Source organism: Macaca mulatta, chromosome 8 (genome assembly GCF_049350105.2).
Source record: "Macaca mulatta isolate MMU2019108-1 chromosome 8, T2T-MMU8v2.0, whole genome shotgun sequence".
Classification (NCBI taxonomy): domain Eukaryota; kingdom Metazoa; phylum Chordata; class Mammalia; order Primates; family Cercopithecidae; genus Macaca; species Macaca mulatta.
Window position 1 is genome coordinate 24745785 of NC_133413.1, and position 18266 is coordinate 24764050.

The 18266-nt window shown below is 41.7% G+C and overlaps 1 long non-coding RNA gene across 1 annotated transcript in view; it reads left to right on the forward strand.

Annotated features, from left to right (window-relative positions):
• The window catches only part of LOC144330748 (uncharacterized), a 37263-nt gene extending 24572 nt beyond the window's left edge, over nt 1-12691 (forward strand). Inside the window, exons 3-4 of the long non-coding RNA XR_013397169.1 lie at nt 12005-12110; nt 12556-12691. This is a non-coding gene — a long non-coding RNA (uncharacterized LOC144330748). The remainder of the gene's footprint in view (nt 1-12004; nt 12111-12555) is intronic.
• Nucleotides 12692-18266: the final 5575 nt, after the last annotated feature.

Genomic DNA, 18266 nt, shown 5'->3' on the forward strand with positions numbered 1-18266 from the left:
TTGTTTGTGTCCTCTTGTATTTCCTTGGGCAGTGATTTGTAGTTATCCTTGAAGAGGTCCTTCATGTCCCTTGTAAGCTGTATTCCTAGGTATTTTATTTATTTGTAGCAGTTGTGAATAGGAGTTCACTCATGATTGGGCTCTCTGCTTGTCTATTGTTGATGTATAGGAATGCTTGTGATTTTTGCACACTGATTTTGTATCCTGAGACTTTGCTGATGTTGCTTATCAGCTGAAGGAGGTTTTGGGCTGAGACGATGTGGTTTTCTAATACACAATCATGTCGTCCGCAAACAGAGACAATTTGACTTCCTCTCTTCCTATTTGATTACCCTTTTTTTCTTTCTCTTGCCTGATTGCCCTGGCCAGAACTTCCAATACTATGTTGAATATGAGTGGTGAGAGAGGGCATCCTTGTCTTGTCTTGTGCTGGCTTTCAAAGGGAATGCTTCTAGCTTTTGCCCATTTAGTATGATATTGGCTATGGGTTTGTCATAAATAGCTCTTATTATTTTGAGAGATGTTCCATCAGTACCTAGTTTATTGAGAGTTTTTAGCATGAAGGGATGTTGAATTTTATTGAAGGCCTTTTCTGCATCTATTGAGATAATCATGAGGTTTTATCATTGGTTCTGTTTATGTGATGGATTATGTTTACTGATTTGCGTTTGTTGGATCAGCCTTGCATCCCAGGGATGAAGTCAGCTTGATCTTGGTGGATAAGCTTTTCGATGTGCTTGCTGGATTCAGTTTGTCAGTATTTTATTGAGGATTTTTGCAACGATGTTCATCAGGGATATTGGCCTGAATTTTCTTTTTTTGTTGTGTCTCTGCCAGGCTTTGGTATCAGGATGATGCTGGCCTCATAAAATGAGTTAGGGAGGAGTCCCTCTTTTTCTATTGTTTGGAATAGTTTCAGAAGGAATGGTACCAGCTCCTCTTTGTACCTCTGGTAGAATTCGGCTGTGAATCCATCTGGTCCTGGGCTTTTTTTTTGGTTGGTAGGCTATTAATTGCTGCCTCAATTTCAGAACTTGTTATTGGTGTATTCAGAGATTCGACTTCTTCCTGGTTTAGATTTGGGAGGATGTAGAGGTGTTTATAGTATTCTCTGATGGTAGTTTGTATTTCTGTGGGATCAGTGGTGATATCCCTTTATCATTTTTTATTGTGTCTATTTGATTCTTCTCTCTTTTCTTATTAGTCTAGCTAGTGGTCCATTTATTTTGTTAATCTTTTCAAAAAACCAGCTCCTGGATTCATTGATTTTTTTTAAAGGGGTTTTCATGTCTCTATCTCCTTCAGTTCTGCTCTGATCTTAGTTATTTCTTGTCTTCTGCTAGCTTTTGAATTTGTTTGCTCTTGCTTCTCTAGTTCTTTTAATTGTGATGTTAGGGTGTTGATTTTAGATCTTTCTGGCTTTCTGTTGTGGGCATATAGTGCTATAAATTTCCCTCTTAACACTGATTTAGCTATGTCCCACAGATTCTGGTACATTGTGTCTTTCTTCTCATTGGTTTCAAAGAACTTCTTTATTTTTGGCTTAATTTCATTATTTACCCAGTAGTCATTCAGGAGCAGGTTGTTAAAATTCCATGTAGTTGTGCGATTTTGAGTGAGTTTCTTAATCCTGAGTTCTAATTTGATTGCACTGTGGTCTGAGAGACTGTTATGATTTCCGTTCTTTTGCATTTGCTGAGGAGTGTTTTACTTCCAATTATGTGGTCAATTTTATAACACGTGCTTTATGGTGCTGAGAAGAATGTATACTCTGTTGATTTGGGGTGGAGAGTTCTATAGATGTCTGTTAGGTCCACTTGGTCCAGAGCTGAGTTCAAGTCCTGAATAGCCTTGTTAATTTTCTGTCTCGTTGATCTAATATTGACAGTGGGGTGTTAAAGTCTCCCACTATTATTGTGTGGGAGTCTAAGTCTTTTTGTAGGTCTCTAAGAACTTGTTTTATGAATCTGGGTTCTCCTATGTCAGGTGCATATATATTTAGGATAGTTAACTCTTCTTGTTGCACTGATCCTTTTACCATTATGTAACGGCCTTCTTTGTCTTTTTTGATCTTCGTTTAAAGCCTGTTTTATCAGACACTAGGATTGCAGTCCCTGTTTTTGTTTATTATTATTATTGCTTTCCATTTGCTTGGCAAATATTCCTCCATCCCTTTATTTTGAGCCTATGTGTGTCTTTGCATGTGAGATGGGTCTCCTGAATACAGCACACGAATGGGTCTTGACTTTTTATCAAATTTGCCAGTCTGTGTCTTCTAATTGGGGCATTTAGCCCATTTACGTTTAAGGTTATTACTATGTGTGAATTTGATCCTGTCATCATGATGCTAGCTGGTTATTTTGCACAGTAGTTGATGCAGTTTCTTCATAGTGTCATTGGTCTTTATATTTTGGTGTGTTTTTGCAGTGGCTGCTACCAGTTTTTCCTTTCCATATTTAGTGCTTCATTAGGGGCTCTTGTAAAAAAAAAAAAAAAGCCTGGTGGTGACAAAATCCCTCAGCATTTGCTTGTCTAGAAAGGATTTTATTTCTCCTTTACTTATGAAGCTTAGTTTGGCTGGATATGAAATTCTGGGTTGAAAATTATTTTCTTTAAGAATGTTAAATATTGGCCCTCACTGTCTTCTGGCTTATAGGGTTTCTGCCGAGAGATCCGCTGTTAATCTGATGGGCTTCCCTTTGTAGGTAACCTGACCTTTCTCTCTGGCTGCCCTTAATATTTTTTCCTTTGTTTCAGCCTTGGAGAATCTGACAATTATGTGTCTTGGCGTTGCTCTTCTTAAGGAATATCTTAGTGGTGTTCTCTGTATTTCCTGAATTTGAATGTTGGCCTGTCTTGCTAGGTTAGGGAGGTTCTCGTGGATTATATCCTGAAGTGTGTTTTCCAACTTCGTTCCATTCTCCCTGTCACTTTCAGGTACACCAATCAATTGTAGGTTTGATATTTTCACATAGTCCCATATTTCTTGGAGGCTTTGTTCGTTCATTTTCATTCTTTTTTCTCTAATCTTGTCTTCATGCCTTGTTTCATTAAGTTGATCTTCAATCTCTGATATCCTTTCTTCCACTTGATCGATTCAGCTATTGATACCTGGGTATGCTTCACAAAGTTCTTGTGCTGTGTTTTTCAGCTCCATCAGTTGATTTATGTTCCTCTCTAAACTGGTTATTCTAGTTAGCAGTTCCTGTAACCTTTAATCAAGGTTCTTAGTTTCCTTGCATTGGATTAGAACATGCTTCTTTAACTCAGAGGAGTTTTTTATTACACACCTTCTGAAGCCTACTTCTGTCAATTTATCAATCTCATTCTCCATCCAGTTTTGTGCCCTTGCTAGAGGGGGGTTGTGATCATTTGGGGAAGGAGAGGGATTCTGGTTTTTGGAATTTTCAGCATTTTTGCACTGGTTTTTCCTCATCTTCATGGATTTATCTACCTTTGATCTTTGAGGCTGATGACCTTTCGATGGGGTTTTAGTGTGGGGGTCTTTTATGTTGGTGTTGATGTTGTTGCTTTCTATTAGTTTTTCTTCTAACAGTCAGGCCCCTCTTCTGTATGTCTGCTGCAGTCTGCTGGAGGTCCGCTTCAGCCTGTGTTCACCTGGATATCATTAGTGGTGGCTGCAGAACAGCAAAGATTGCTGCCTACTCTTTACTCTGGAAGCTTTGTCCCAGAGGGGCACTGGCCTGATGCCAGCAGGCGCTCTCCTGTTTGAGGTTGACCCGTGGTGCCTGGAACCCCTGTTGGGGGATTTCTCCCAGTCAGGAGGCACAGGGGTCAGGGACCCACTTGAGGAGGTAGTCTGTCCCTTAGCAGAGCTGGTGTGCTGTGCTGGGAGAAACCCTCTTGTCAGGATCACTTGCTCTCTTCAGAGCCGGCAGGCAGGAAGGATTAAATTCGATGAAGCTGCGCCCACAGCCGCCCCTTCCCCCAGGTGCTCTGTCCCAGGAAGACAGGAGTTTTGTCTGTAAACTCCTGACTAGGGCTGTTGCATTTCCTTCAGAGATGCCCTGCCTAGTGAGGAGGAATCTAAAGAAGCAGTCTGGCCACAGCTGCTTTGCCATGCCCACCCCAGACCTCCCAGACTCCTTAGCACTGTCATGGGAAAACTGCCTACTAAAACCTCAGTAATGGCAGACGTCCCTCCCCCAGCCAAGCTCGATCGTCCCAGGTCGACTTCAGACTGCCATACTGGGAGCGAAAATTTCAAGCCAGTGGGATCTTAGCTTGCTGGGCTCTATGGGAGGGGGACCTGATGAGCGAGACCACTTGGCTCCCTGGCTTCAGCTCCCTTTCCAGGGGGAGTAAACAGATTCTGTCTCCCTTGGGTTCCAGGCACCACGGGTAAGAAAAAATACTCCTGCAGCTAGTTCAGTGTCTGCCCAAACAGTTTTGTGCTTGAAACCCAGGGCCCTGGTGGTGTAGACACAAGAGAATCTCCTCATCTGCAGGTTGCAAAAACCGTGAAAAACGTAGTAACCTGGCCGGGTAGCACAGTCCCTCGGGGCTTCCCTTGGCTCGGGGAGGGAGGTCCCTGGCTCCTTGCACTTCCCGGGTGAAGTGACACCCCACCCTGCTTCTGCTTACCCTCCGTGGGTTGGACCCACTGCCTAACCAGTCCCAATAAGATGAACTGGGTACCTCAGTTGGAAATGCAGAAATCACCTGCCTTCTGCGTCGGTCTCGCTGGGAGCTGCAAACGGGAGCTGTTCCTATTGGGCTATTTTGGCCCCTCCCTCCAAGCCGATACTCTCAAGAGTGGTTCTATTCTAACAAGGTCTGTGCAGTACTCTCTTGGCCTCTACTTCTCATCCTTAAAAACAAAGAGTTTGTCTGATGTATCCCAGGGGACTTTCATGTCCTGCTTTTAGAAAACACAAAAAAGGTCAAAAGGATCTTCTTGCACATGCTGTTTTTCACTTGATCTTAGCCAAAAGGCCAAGAAGCGATGCCCCTGCTGTTTTTCAATAGCCTTTAATTCATAATAGTCAATTGGCCACGGTGGGCAGGGTGCAATGGCTCACACCTGTAGTCCTGCCAAGGCGGGCAGCTCACTTGAGCCCAGGAGTTCAAGACCAGCCTGGGAAACATAGCAAAACCCATCTCTACAAACAACAACAAAACTCACAGAAAATTAGCCTGGTGTGTTGGCATGCGCCTGTAGTCCCAGCTCTTTGGGAGGCTGATGTGGGAGGATCACCTGAGCCTGGGAAGTCGAGGCTGTAGTAAACCGTGTTCACACCACTGCACTCCAGCCTGGGAGACAGAGTGAGATCCTGGCTCAAAAAAAATTCTTTTAGTAATGATTATGCTATTCAGAGTGTGCACTGAAATACAGCACATCCCATAAGTCAGGCTCTATTCAGACCCCTTCATACAAATTCACACATCTAATTCTGACAGCAACCTGACTGTGCCAGAACTATGATTAAGTTGGTTCTCTTGTGTGAGACACGGATCAACTCAGTAACTTGCTGAAGGTCACACAGCTATTCTCGGGGCGGGGGATGGCTGGCAGGAGGGGGGTCACTGGGGGATGGGTGAGCCAATCTCAGGGGAGCAGCACCCACTGCCTGACTGGCTTCTGCTGCCTTTCCCAGGGGAAAATTTGGTGCTCAGCTCTTTCTGGGTCACTGCTGGGAGGTCTCCAAGAGCTCATTTAATGACACTTGCTGTTTTCAGAAGAGAGAAACATGAAGTTTCTCTCTTCACGTTTAGAAAGGAAGGGAAGTGACTTCCCCGGACTCCTGCATCTCTTTAATGGCTGGCCCTGGTCTTATACAGGGACAAAAAGAAATCTATAAACCTCAGAAGTAGATCCCAGGCCACAGAAAGACTGAGAGAACAAGTCTGAGTTGATGTCTGGTCTTCTGAATGACTGCTCAGGTCAGGGTCAACTAGCAGCTTTAAGGGTGTGTGTGCCCTGCAGAGGAAAGAGGAGCCTGTTTGGCTTGAGGGAGGGTGAGGGCCACACTGGGCTGTGGAACCACCTACCTATTGCATCATCAGTGGGGGATGTGCATAACCAGGAAACCCCCGGCTGATGACTCATCTGGAGAGGAGCCTGGAACTGCAGAGCCTTGCAGGAGAGGACCTAAGGAAGTCTCCACCCTCCTCCCTTCTCATTGTCCTTCTCTCCCCACCATGCCTCTGGCATGCTGCTCTCTCTCTCTCTCTCTCTCTCTCACACACACACACACACACCAGGAAAAAGTTCAAGTCTGACACAATTCTATGGACGGACAAAGTCACACATCTCTGGCCACACACCCGTTCTCTCTCAATCAGAGGCCGCATCCTGCACAGCCTTGTCCCCACCTCACTTGTTTTTACTCCCCTGCCCCATTACTTTGACTTCCTATTTGTCTGGGATTCTGTCTGTGTGGACTTTCCCCACTATGTCCATTACTGTCCCTGCCACCGATGGCATTTGTCACCTCTGCCTGAGCAGCCCCTCCAGACTCTTCACAAGTTCATGGACTTTGGGGTTGGTGATGACTGTGCCTCAGCTCCCGTGAATGGAAACTGTGCTAAGGAAAGGAAGGGCTGTGCTGTGTTCCTGATACTCCGTGGCTCCTTGCATATGTGGTCACCAGGTGCCTACATGCCTTCCATGAGTGAATGAATGGGTAATGTGGATTCTAGGAAGCTGCACTAATGCAAATGTTGTGTCCTCAGCCTGCTCATAGAGTGTGTTAAACGTGAGAGGTGGGGAGTGTGGCAGGCAGGCCGAGGACAGAACACAGGATCTGAATAGAGTGCAGAGGATCCAGAGGATCCAGAGTCACCAGGACCATTGTCAAGTTTTCACCTGAGACATCACCCACCAGATCAACACTTCAGAGATCATTGTTTGCCCAGTGCAGAGTGGATTAGGTGGGTGACCTCAGACGTGGCCTGGGCAGCATTTAGGATGGGTCCTAGTGGTTAGGGTGAGGGTCAGGTTGCATTATCATGAAGAAGGCAAGTGGTAGCTGAGGCGGATCTGAGGGAAATGATGATGATGATACAGGCCGGTGATGCAATGGGTTTGGTAAGAAGAGGAAGGAGGTTCAGGGTGGAATTCTGGTTTTTCTGATCTGAGATTTGGCTGAGGTCATTACCAAATAAGGAGTAAAAGGGCATAAAGTGGCTTTAAGAATTAGGAATGTGAATATGATTTTGGAGACGCTATGGACACTTCATTGCTAGTAGACCCGCAGGACACAAAATGCTTCAGGCCGAAAAGACCTGACACCAAATGGAAACCTGGATCTGAAGGAAGAAAGGAAGGTCACCAGAAATATAAAGTGGGGGAAAACGTAAAGGATTATTACTTCTTCTTAGTTTCTTGAAAAATATATACTATCAATGATGATGATATTGCTGTGAGGTTCATAAAGTATGCAGTTAAGGCTTAGGAATAGTGGGTGGTGATGAATGGACCTATCTTGTTGCAAGTCTCTTAAGCTTTCCATTAATATCACACAATTAATTCAGCAACACAACTCAGCCATGAAAAGGAATGCAGTACTGCTGCGCATGACCACAGGGATGGATTTCAAAATGATCATGTCATGTGAAGGAATCCAAGCAGAATGCATACCATCTGATTCTACTTCTTATTAAAATGTAGCTAATCTCTTGTGACAAAAAGCAGATGAATTGTTGCTGGGGACATAGGAGCAAAGCAGAAGAGAGGATTACATTGAAGAATGAAGACATTCTGGGGGTGGCAGACATGTCATTATCTTATTGTGGTGATAGTTTCATAGTGTATACTTACATCTCTACCAAACTACACATTTTAAAAATGTGCACTTTGTTTTATATCCATTATACCTCAATAAATTCATTTTTAAAAAAAACTTTAAATAGAATATAAACACTTGAGTGTATACTGCATTCCCTATAGCACTTGCACATAGATCAGGAAATATGTACACACTAAAAGTCAGTATCTGGTCAGGTGCAGTAGCTCATGCCTGTAATCCCAGCACTTTGGAAGGCTGAGGTGGGTGGATCACGAGGTCAAGAGATGGAGACTATCCTGGCCAACATGGTAAAACCCCGTCTCTACTAAAAAATACAAAAAATTAGCTGGGTGTGGTGGCACAAGCCTGTAGTCCCAGATACTCGGGAGGCTGAGGCAGAAGAATCGCTTGAACCCTGGAGGTGGAGGTTGCAGTAAGCCAAGATCGCGCCACTGCACTCCAGCCTGGTAATGGAGCAAGACTTCGTCTCAAAAACAAAAAAAAAAAAAAGAAAAAAAAAAGGCAGTATCCAATTAAAATGGAATCCTAAAAGGTAATTAACATTAAAATGTACAGGGGAAAAAGGAGCAAAAAAATTAGACTAGACAATCATTGCTTAAATGGTAAACTTATACATCTATTTCAACTGTATCAATTATTGCACTAACTGTAAGTCCACTGACCACTACAGTTCAAAGGTAGAAATGGTTGGAAGGGCTGAGAAAGCAACCAGATCTTGTCTATAAGAGATGGGACTTAAAAAGGAAGACACAGATGCTGTCTGTTGAAAGTAAATGGATGGGAAAAGATATGTCATGCAAATCCTAAGGCCAAGAAAACTGTTATGGCTATCTCAGTATCAGCCATAGCTGATTTTGTTAGCAGTGGACGAGATCCGAGTTAACCTATGCTGATGATGGCGAATTCGGACGGGTACACAGCAACTTCAGCTCTTCGCCTCCTGGTAAGAAAGAATTTGAGTAAGGGTTATAAGGCAGAAGGAGAGATGGAGGCAAGTTTTAGAGCAGTCGTGAGTTTATTAAAAAGCTTTAGAACAGAAAGGAAAGGGAAGGGAAGGGAAGGAAAAAGGGAAGGAAAAAGGGAAGGAAAAAGGAAAGCAAAGGAAAATACAACTTGGAAGATGGCCAAGCAGGTGACTTGAGAAGCCAAATGAGCAGCCTGACCTTGTGACTTGGGGATTTATACGTTGGCATACTTCCAGGATCTTGCCTTGCTTCTCCCCTGTCCTGAAATCTTGTTGGGAAGCTGCTGATCAGTTTCAGGTGCTTTCTATCTATTAGGAGCCTGCCTTTCCCTGGCATCGGCTGTAACCAGTTACTTCTTTAGAGAAACAGTTAAAAACCACCTAACCATCACCTGATGTTCGCTCAACCCTCCTAGTGTAAGAAGCAGGGGGAGCCCTGTCCTGCCCTGCTCATTCCTCACTAGCTATGTAGGGTAACAATTGTAGGACGTAGAATATTATGGGAGATCAAAAACAACCTTTGCAGTTAAAAAGGTTAATTCATCAGGGAGTATAATAATAATCACAAATTGTATATGCCTAGTAATATAGCTTCAAAACACTTGAAGCAAAAATGGAATGAAAATGAGATTAAATCAGCTCTTTCTCTGCAATTGATAGAACAATGAGATGAAAACACTAGCAAAGTGGCAAGCGACCTGCACACTGTCAACCACCTTGATTTAATTGACATTTATTTATTTATTTATTTATTAGTAGAGACGGGGTTTCACTGTGTTAGCCAGGATGGTCTCGATCTCCTGACTTCGTGATCCACCCGCCTCAGCCTCCCAAAGTGCTGGGATTACAGGCATGAGCCACCGCGCCCGGCCACCAATTTAATTGACATTTAACGAGCAGGAATGGAACATCCACTGAAGACTCATTCTTTTCAACTGTGGTTCTTTTGCCAAGATGGACCACATTCTGAGCTATAAAACATGTCTAAAGAAATTTAAAAGGAGTGAAATCATATACGATATGATTTTTAAGCTTAATGAAACTAAACTGGAAATTAGTAACAATATCCATAGAGAAATCCAAAATTTGGATATTGAACAACACAATTCTAAAATATCTGTGGTTCAACAAAGAAATCAAAAGGGAAGGTTAAATATTTCAAAATAAATAATGACTATAACACATCACAACTGGTGGGAAGTGGCTAACAGTGCTCAGGGTGAAACGTGCGTCTTTCAATATTTCTATTAAGGAATTGTAGGTTGGGAGATGGGGAGTTACTACTGAAGGGTAAGAAATTACTTTTTGGGGTGATGAAAATATTCTAAAATTGATTATAGTGATGATTGCATAGTTACGAGTGTATTTAAAAAATATGGAAATGTAGCTTTAAATGGGTGAATTATATGAATAATTATAACTATTAATTATGTGAATTGTTCCTCACTAAAGCTGTCAAAAAAAGAAAAAACATGAAATGTATGACCCGAATATCCACATTAATGAATCATAAAATATAAAGTGAATTTAAACCAATCAAAGTAACAAGCAGGAATGTAAGTTAAGGAAATAGAATACAAACCACAAAAATAATTGACAATGTGGACTTGGTGTGGTAGCTTACCCCTGTAATCCCAGCACTTTGAGAGGCCCAGGCAGGCAGAACACTTGAGCTTAGGAGGTAGATCAGTCTGGCAACATGGCGAAACACCATCTCTATAAAACGTACAAAAATTAGCCGGGCGTTGTAACACACATCTCTCTGTGGTCCCTACCACTTGCGGGACTGAGGTGGGAGGATCGCTAGAGCCCTGGAGGCAGAGGTGGTAGTGAGCAGAGATCATGTCACTGCACTCCAACCTGGATTACAGAAGGAGACCCTGTCTCGAAAGAGAGAGAGAGAGAGAGAGAGAGAGAGAGAGAGAGAGAGAGAGAGAGAAAGAAAGAGAGAAAGAAAGAAAGAAATTGACAAAATGAAAAACTGTTCTGAAAGGATCAAAAAACCTAATAAACCCCTCGTTAGATGAGAGGGAGTAAGAGCGTGAGAGCAGAGAAAGAAGACGCAGACATTGCCTGAACCTAGAGGGACCCCAGCCGGGAAAAAGGAGGGTTTAAGGGCCACACAGTAGCTTCACTGCCACCAACTACTGGACAGGCTTTGATGTGGAAGAAGGCTATATTTTGTCTTATTTAGATCTAGGCAGTTGAACTGGGCCCAACATAAGCCGCTTTCATTGTAACCATTTTGGTTTTGCTTAAATTAATTTGCTACTTTAAAACACTCCCAACTTAAAGAAAAGTTACAAAAAGTATACAAGACAACCAGCCGAAAAATAGCTGTTGAAATGATGGACTCTATTACTGAATTCTTCAGTGTGTACTTTCTACAAACAAGGAAATTAACATCAACACTTTACCACTATCTAATATGCAGACTCTATTCCGATTCTCCAGTTGCCTTCCAGTTGTCATTTACAACATGGAGATCATAGCCAGGATCCCTGAATTGCTGTTTCATCTTTTTCTGTCACTCTTTGATATTTAGTGGGACATGAACACTTTGATATTTAGTGGGAACAGCTTGTCAAGGTCGTTTGAAAAGCAGAAATTAATTACTTAATGTTTGATGCACATCCTAACTTTCTTTGAGGTTATATATATTATAACCCTCATTTGTAAAAATGTGTATGTTTATATGTGTGTCTCTGTGTGTTTGTGTGTGTGAGAGAGACAGAATTCACACATTGGTCAAACACTTGGTCAAACTAAATATATTAGATAGTATTTCTGCCTGAAAGGCTCATATGTGTTTTTTTTAGTTATTCTTATAAAATATTTTCTTGCCAACCACAGTGGCATGTACCTGTTATCCAAGTTATTTGGGAGACTGAGGCAGGAGGATCACTTCAGGCCAGGAATTCGAGCCTATAGCGGGATATGATCACACCTGTAAATAGCCACTGCATTCCAGCCAGGGCAACATAGCAAGACTCTGTATCAAAAAACCAAAATAACTTCTTGTTCACATTTTCTGGGGTAAAGCTATTTTATGTTATAATATGAGAAAAGGATACAGAGGTATTTTTCTTTATAGAAAATAGCTGCTATAACAGGCCAAGGGACAAACATGGATGCAAAAGAATGAAAGTTTGGAGCTGGAAAAAAGTCCAAGCTCTGATGGGTTTTCTTGCCTGGGGTGAAGGGAACGGAGCCTGGGAGAGGTGAGATCTGGAAGCCACTCATGCCCATCTCTGCCTTGTCCTCACAGGTCCAAGTTGACTCTGCCACCTTCCCCTGGCAGGACGAAGTTCTCTAGCAGACAGTGGCCCCACAGCAACAGAGGCGCAGCTTCGAGGAGGATGAGTGTCCAACAGGTGCACTCTTATTTTTAAAAATCAATTTATTTTTAATTGACAGATAAACATAATTGACAGATAAACATTATATATATTCATAGTGTACACCATGATGTGTTTACATTTTTATACATTGTAGAATGCCTAAATCAAGCTAATTCACATATTTATCATGTATTTGTGGTAAGAACACTTAAAATCTGCTCAGCAATTTTCAGCTGTACGGATACACAGCCCTGGGATAAGCCTTCTTCGCCCTCCTCATCCATGGGTTCTGCATCCATAGTTGCAACCAACACTGATCAAAAATATGTGGATACTTTCCACCTTTTTCTTCCTTTCCTGTACCTGTACCACGTGTTTTTTAAATCACAAGAAGTTAAAAGAAATGAAACAAACAAAAAATGTCAACAATTACTACACAGTGCTGAATCACTTTGCACGTTTGTTTTTTAATTTGCAGAGATCCCGTCTTGCTATGCTGCCCAGGCTGGTCTCAAACTCCTGGCCTCAAGTGATCCTCCCACCTTGGCCTCTCAAAGTGGTGGAATTACAGGCATAAGCCACTGCACTCATCCAAATTGCATGTTTTTTGAAGGTGGTAAATGCAGAGTCACACATCTACTATACTATAGAAAGGCACTCAGTCATCGTGGGAGTTCCCTAACACTTTCTCCAGTCCCCAGCCCTTTTAAATTCAGGTAAATATAACAGATAATTTCTTGTGAATCTTTGCAGAAATTTTTATGCATATGCCATCTATATTCATACATGAATATGTACTTTTTATTGACATTACAGGGATTATATTATATATAATACACAGCCAAAGGAAACTTTTTTTTTCATGTTTGTTTTTTCCTTTTTCAACTTTTCTTTTAGATTAGAGGGCATATGTGCAGGTTTGTTACCTGGGCATATAATTTGGGATATGAATGATTCCATCACCCAGGTAGTGAGCATAGTACCCAACAATTAGCTTTTCAACCCTTCCTCCACTCCCTTCCTACCCCTTGTAGTAGTTTCTAGTGTCTATTGTTGCCATCTTTATGTTCATGAGTACACAGTCTTTAGTTCCTTCTTATAAGTGAGAACATACAGTATTTGGTTTTGCATTCTTGCATTAATTGGCTTATGATAATGGCCTCCAACTCCATCCATGTAGCTGTCAATGATATGATTTCATTTTTTATGGCTGCATAGTATTCCATGGTGCGTGTGTGTGTGTGTGTGTGTGTGTGTGTGTGATATATATATATATATATATATCTCACATTTTCTTTATCCAGTCCACTGTTGATGGACACTTAGATTGATCCCACGTCATTGTTGTTGTGAATAGTGGTGTCTTTTTGGCAGAATTATTTGTTTTATTCTCTATATATACCCAGTAGTGGGTTTGCTCAGTTAAATAGTAGTTGTATTTAAATTCTTTGAGTAATCTCCAAATTCCTTTCCACAGTGGCTGAACTAATTTACATTCCCACCAAAAATATAGGCCAGGCACGGTGGCTCACGCCTATAATCCCAACACTTTGAGAAGCTGAGATGGGTGGATCACAAGGTCAGGAGTTTGAGACCAGCCTGGCCAATATGGTGAAACCCTGTCTGTACTAAAAATACAAAGAAAAATTAGCTGGGCGTGGTGGCGCACACCTGTAATCCTAGATACTAGGGGGGGCTGAGGCAGGATAACTGCTTGAACCTGGGAGGCAGAGGTTGCAGTGAGCCGAGATCATGCCACTGCACTCCAGCCTGGGTGACAGAACAAGACACTGTCTCAAAAAAAAAAAAAAAAAAGTATATAAATTTTCCCTTTTCTCCATAGCCTGGCTAACATCTGTTGTTTACTGGTTTTCTAATAATCACCATTTTGACTAATGTGAGATACATTTCTCTGATCCATGCTGATGAGCATTTTTTCACATGTTTCCTGGCCACTTGTATGTCTTCTTTTGAGATGTGTCTGTTCATGTCTTTTGCCCATTTTTAATGGGGTTATTTGTTTTTTGCTTATTCAATTAAGTTGCATATAGCTCCTGAATATTAGACCTTTCTCAGATGCATAGCTTACAAATATTTTCTCTCATTGTTGTCTGTTTACTCTGTTGATAGTTTCTTTTGACTGATAGTTTCTTTTGCTGTGCAGAAGCTCTCTAGTTTAATTAGGTTCTGCTTGTCAATTTTTGTTTTTGTTGCATTGCTTTTGGGGACTTAGTCATAAATTCCTTGCCATGGATGATGTCCAGAAGGGTATTTCCTAGGTTTTCTTCGAGGGTTCTTATAGTTTGAGGTCTTACATCTAAATCTTTAATCCACCTTGAGTTAATTTGTGTATATGGTGAAAGTTGGGGGTCTAGTTTTCATTCTTCTGCATATGGCTAGCCAGTTATCTTAGCACCATTTATTGAATAAGGAGTCCTTTCCTCATTGATTATTTTAGTCCACATTGTCAAAAATTAGATGGCTGTAGTTGTGTTACTTTAATTCAGGGTTCTCTATTCTGTTCCATTGTACCAGTATCATGTTGTTTTGGTTACGGTAGCCTTAGAGTATAGCTTGAAGTCAGATAACATGATGCCTCTAGCTTTGTTCATTTTGCCTAGGATTACTTTGGCGATTCAAGCTCTTTTGTGGTCACATATGAATTTAAGAATAATTTTTCCAATTCTGCGAAAAATGACATTGGTAGTTTGATAGGAATAGTGTTGAATCTGTAGATTGCTTTGAGCAGTATGCCCATTTTAATGATATTATTTTTTCCAATCCATGGGTGTGGAATGTTGTTCCATTTGTTCATATTATCTATGATATTTATTTATTTATTTATTTATTTAAGATGGAGTCTTGCTCTGTCGCCCAGGCTGGAGTGCACTGGCACAATCTTAGCTCACTGCAATCTCCTCCTGCCAGGTTCAAGCGATTCTCCTGCCTCAGCCTCCCGAGTAGCTGGGACTTCAGGCATGCCCCTCTGTGCCCGACTAATTTCTTTTCGTATTTTTAGTAGAGATGGGGTTTTACCATGTTAGCCAGCATGGTCTCAATCTCCTGACCTAGTGATCTGCCCACCTCGGCCTTCCAAAGTGCTGGGATTACAGGTGTAAGCCATTGACACCCGGCCCCATCTATGATTTTTTTTTTTAGCAGTGTTTTGTAATTCTGCTTGTAGAGATCTTTCACCTCCTTGGTTAGAGGTATTCCTGGGGCGGGGGGGAGGGGGGAGTGTGTGTGTGTGTCTATTGTAAATGGGATTGTGTTCTTGACTTGTTTCTCAGGCTGAATGTTATTGGTGTATAGATATGCTAACGATTTTTACACATTGATTTTGTATCCTGAAATTTTGCTGAAGTTGTTGTCAGTTCCAGAAGCCTTTTTGTGGAGTCTTTAGGGTTTTCAAGGTATAGAATTATATTGTCCATTAAGATAGATCTTTGACTTCTTCGTTTCATATCTGGATGCCTTTTATTTCTTTCTCTTGCCTAGGTGCTCTGGCTAGGACTTCCAGAACTATGTTGAATGGCAGTGGTTAGAGTGAGCATCCTTGTCTTGTTCCAGTTCTCAAGGGGAATGCTTCCAACTTTTGCCCATTCAGTATGATTTTGGCTATGGATCTGTCATAGATGGCTCTTATTATTTTAAGGCATGTTCCAATGGGAACTTTCTAATGTGTTTTAATATCCAAGAGAGCAAACACCTCTTCTGTACTTTCTCAAACTTTATCATTTTACCCAGATAAAGCTTATAATTATAAGATTTCTTCCATTCTCCCCTTCTAAAGAAAATCAGTGGCATTTTTATCAATTTATCTTAAAATTAAAAATTAATCTAGAAATACTTAATATCTTATCAATATTCAGTATTTCCTTATCCAGTTTGAAGTCAAGTATTTTATTATAACTGAGTTGTGATATGTGCTCCTCTTCAGATAAATTTATTCCTATTTCTTCTCATGGCTGTTTGGTATTTTTGTGATCGTTATGAGTTGCATAGCCTTGTAATTCTATTTGCTAATTTATTGCATCTCCTATGTTTTTAACATTCCTTCAGATATACTTTTATATTTCAATATCATAGTTTCATTCTTAGGGTTGTTTGTTTGTTTGTTTGTTTTTGACAGAGTTTGGCTCTGTCGCCCAGGCTGGAGTGCGGTGGTGCGATCTTGGCTCACTGCAACCTCCGCCTCCCGAGTTCAAGTGATTCTCCTGCCTCAGCCTCCCGAGTAGCTGGGACTAATTTTAGTAGAGACGGGGTTTCACCATGTTAGCCAGGATGGTCTCAATCTCCTGATCTTGTGATCCACCTGCCTCGGCCTCCCAAAGTGCTGGGATTACAGGCATGAGCCACTGCGCCCAGCCAGTCCCATTCTTAGGGTTTTTAAGTGACATTAAATATAATGATTATTGTGTCTGCCCCCTTCCAAGAATCTTGCCTCATTTTTGTTTTCCATCTTGTTGCACGGGCCAGAAATTTCAGAACCATGTTCAGCTGTGCTTAGGGAAGGCAGGTGTTTGGGTCCTGATCTGATTTCCGGGGAAGGCCTCTAACGTGCCACCCTTAGGAATGATGCTCACTTTTGGTTTCATATAGAAAGAAATTCACATCATCAAGAATGCAGCCTCCTATTCTAAAGGGGTTTCAAAAATTCAGAATTGGTGTTTAATTTTACTAAATATCTTTTCAGCCTCCATAGAGACTGATGTTTTATTTCCTTATTTAGACTATTGATATGGTATAGTATTGATGATCAAAGAACTTTTGCAATCTTGGAATAAATCCTTTTGTTAGATTTTTTCTGGGTGCTCTCATACATAGTCCTCTGTTGAGACTTCTGTTGGTAAAAGTTCTGTAATGAAGTGATCCTCTTCTGTGAGGGTGGGTGGAAATTGATGAGATGGGGAAGAAGGGGACTTTCTGGGGTGTGGCAACGTGCTATGTCTTGATCATAGGATGATTACACAGGTGTATACAGTAGTCAAAGCTGGACAGAACACTTATGAAGTGAGCATTTACTACCTGTCATGTATGTCTCAATGAGTCACCAGCACACAGAGCCCAAGAGCTATGCAGGACCAGAGGTTTGTCTCCATCTCCATGGAGACCCGAGAGGGGAAGCGCTGCAGGTCTCTTGCTGGCTGGTGGTCAGGGTCAGTACTGGACCACAGGACTCCTGACTCTGACCAGAGCATTCCTCACTGTGTGTTACAGGAACAGGAAGAAGCTGAAGGGTGTCAGAGGAGGAGGCTGCTGGTTCCAGTGAATGGTGCTGACCCCACTGAGAGTAAGTGTTTTGTGCCTAGAGATGCAGAAGGAATGGAGGCAATAGGGATGATGTCCTAACTGCTGCCCCCATAGCTGAGAGGGCTCTTCTGGAGCATTCCCTGCTGGAAGTAGGGGGTCCTATGCCGATCCTGTGCTGATTGTCTCTGGAGCATCAAGACCCTGAATTCCTCTCTTCTTCTTCAGTCAACACCTTGCTGGAGGCCTCACACACTGAAAGACATGCAAAGGAAATAATTCAGGACCAACTGGTGGTCTCCAAAAAGTTCTTCTATGAAGAAGGTGATGCAGGCTCTGCTGCATCCTACGTGTGAAAGAATCTCTTCAGGAAACTAGAGCTTCCTTCGTTTACCTTTTCTCCTACAAAGAGAAGCAGCCTGGAAGAAACAGTCTACTACTGGACCCATGCCTCAATTAACTCTACCATCCAATATGGTGCAGCTTACCAAAGGTCCTAGAACTTTGTCAATGCACTTGGAGTAATTTTTACGAAATATTCTGTGTGATAATCAAACTGTGGAAATTTATATAAGATGTTGGTGGCATAGAGTTATATGATTGTGTATTAAGGGTGGTTTTAGGATGTCATTTTTTTCAGTTCATCATGAGAGAAGTCCTTTTTATGAGAGAAGTCATCATGAGAAAAAAGCTTTCTTATATTGTAAGTCCCATCTATACTGGTATGTGCATTTAATGACATTTAACTACAGATGGTGTAATACCACAGGGGTTTGACTTAGAGTTTTTTAACTTTATAACTGGTTTATCTGGGTATTACATGCGTTTTAAATGTGGCTCTTTCAACTTACGATGAGATTATCAAGACATAGCCCCATGCTAAGTCATGAGCATGTGGACTTACGATGGTTCAATTTAGATTTTTCGGCTTTAAGACAG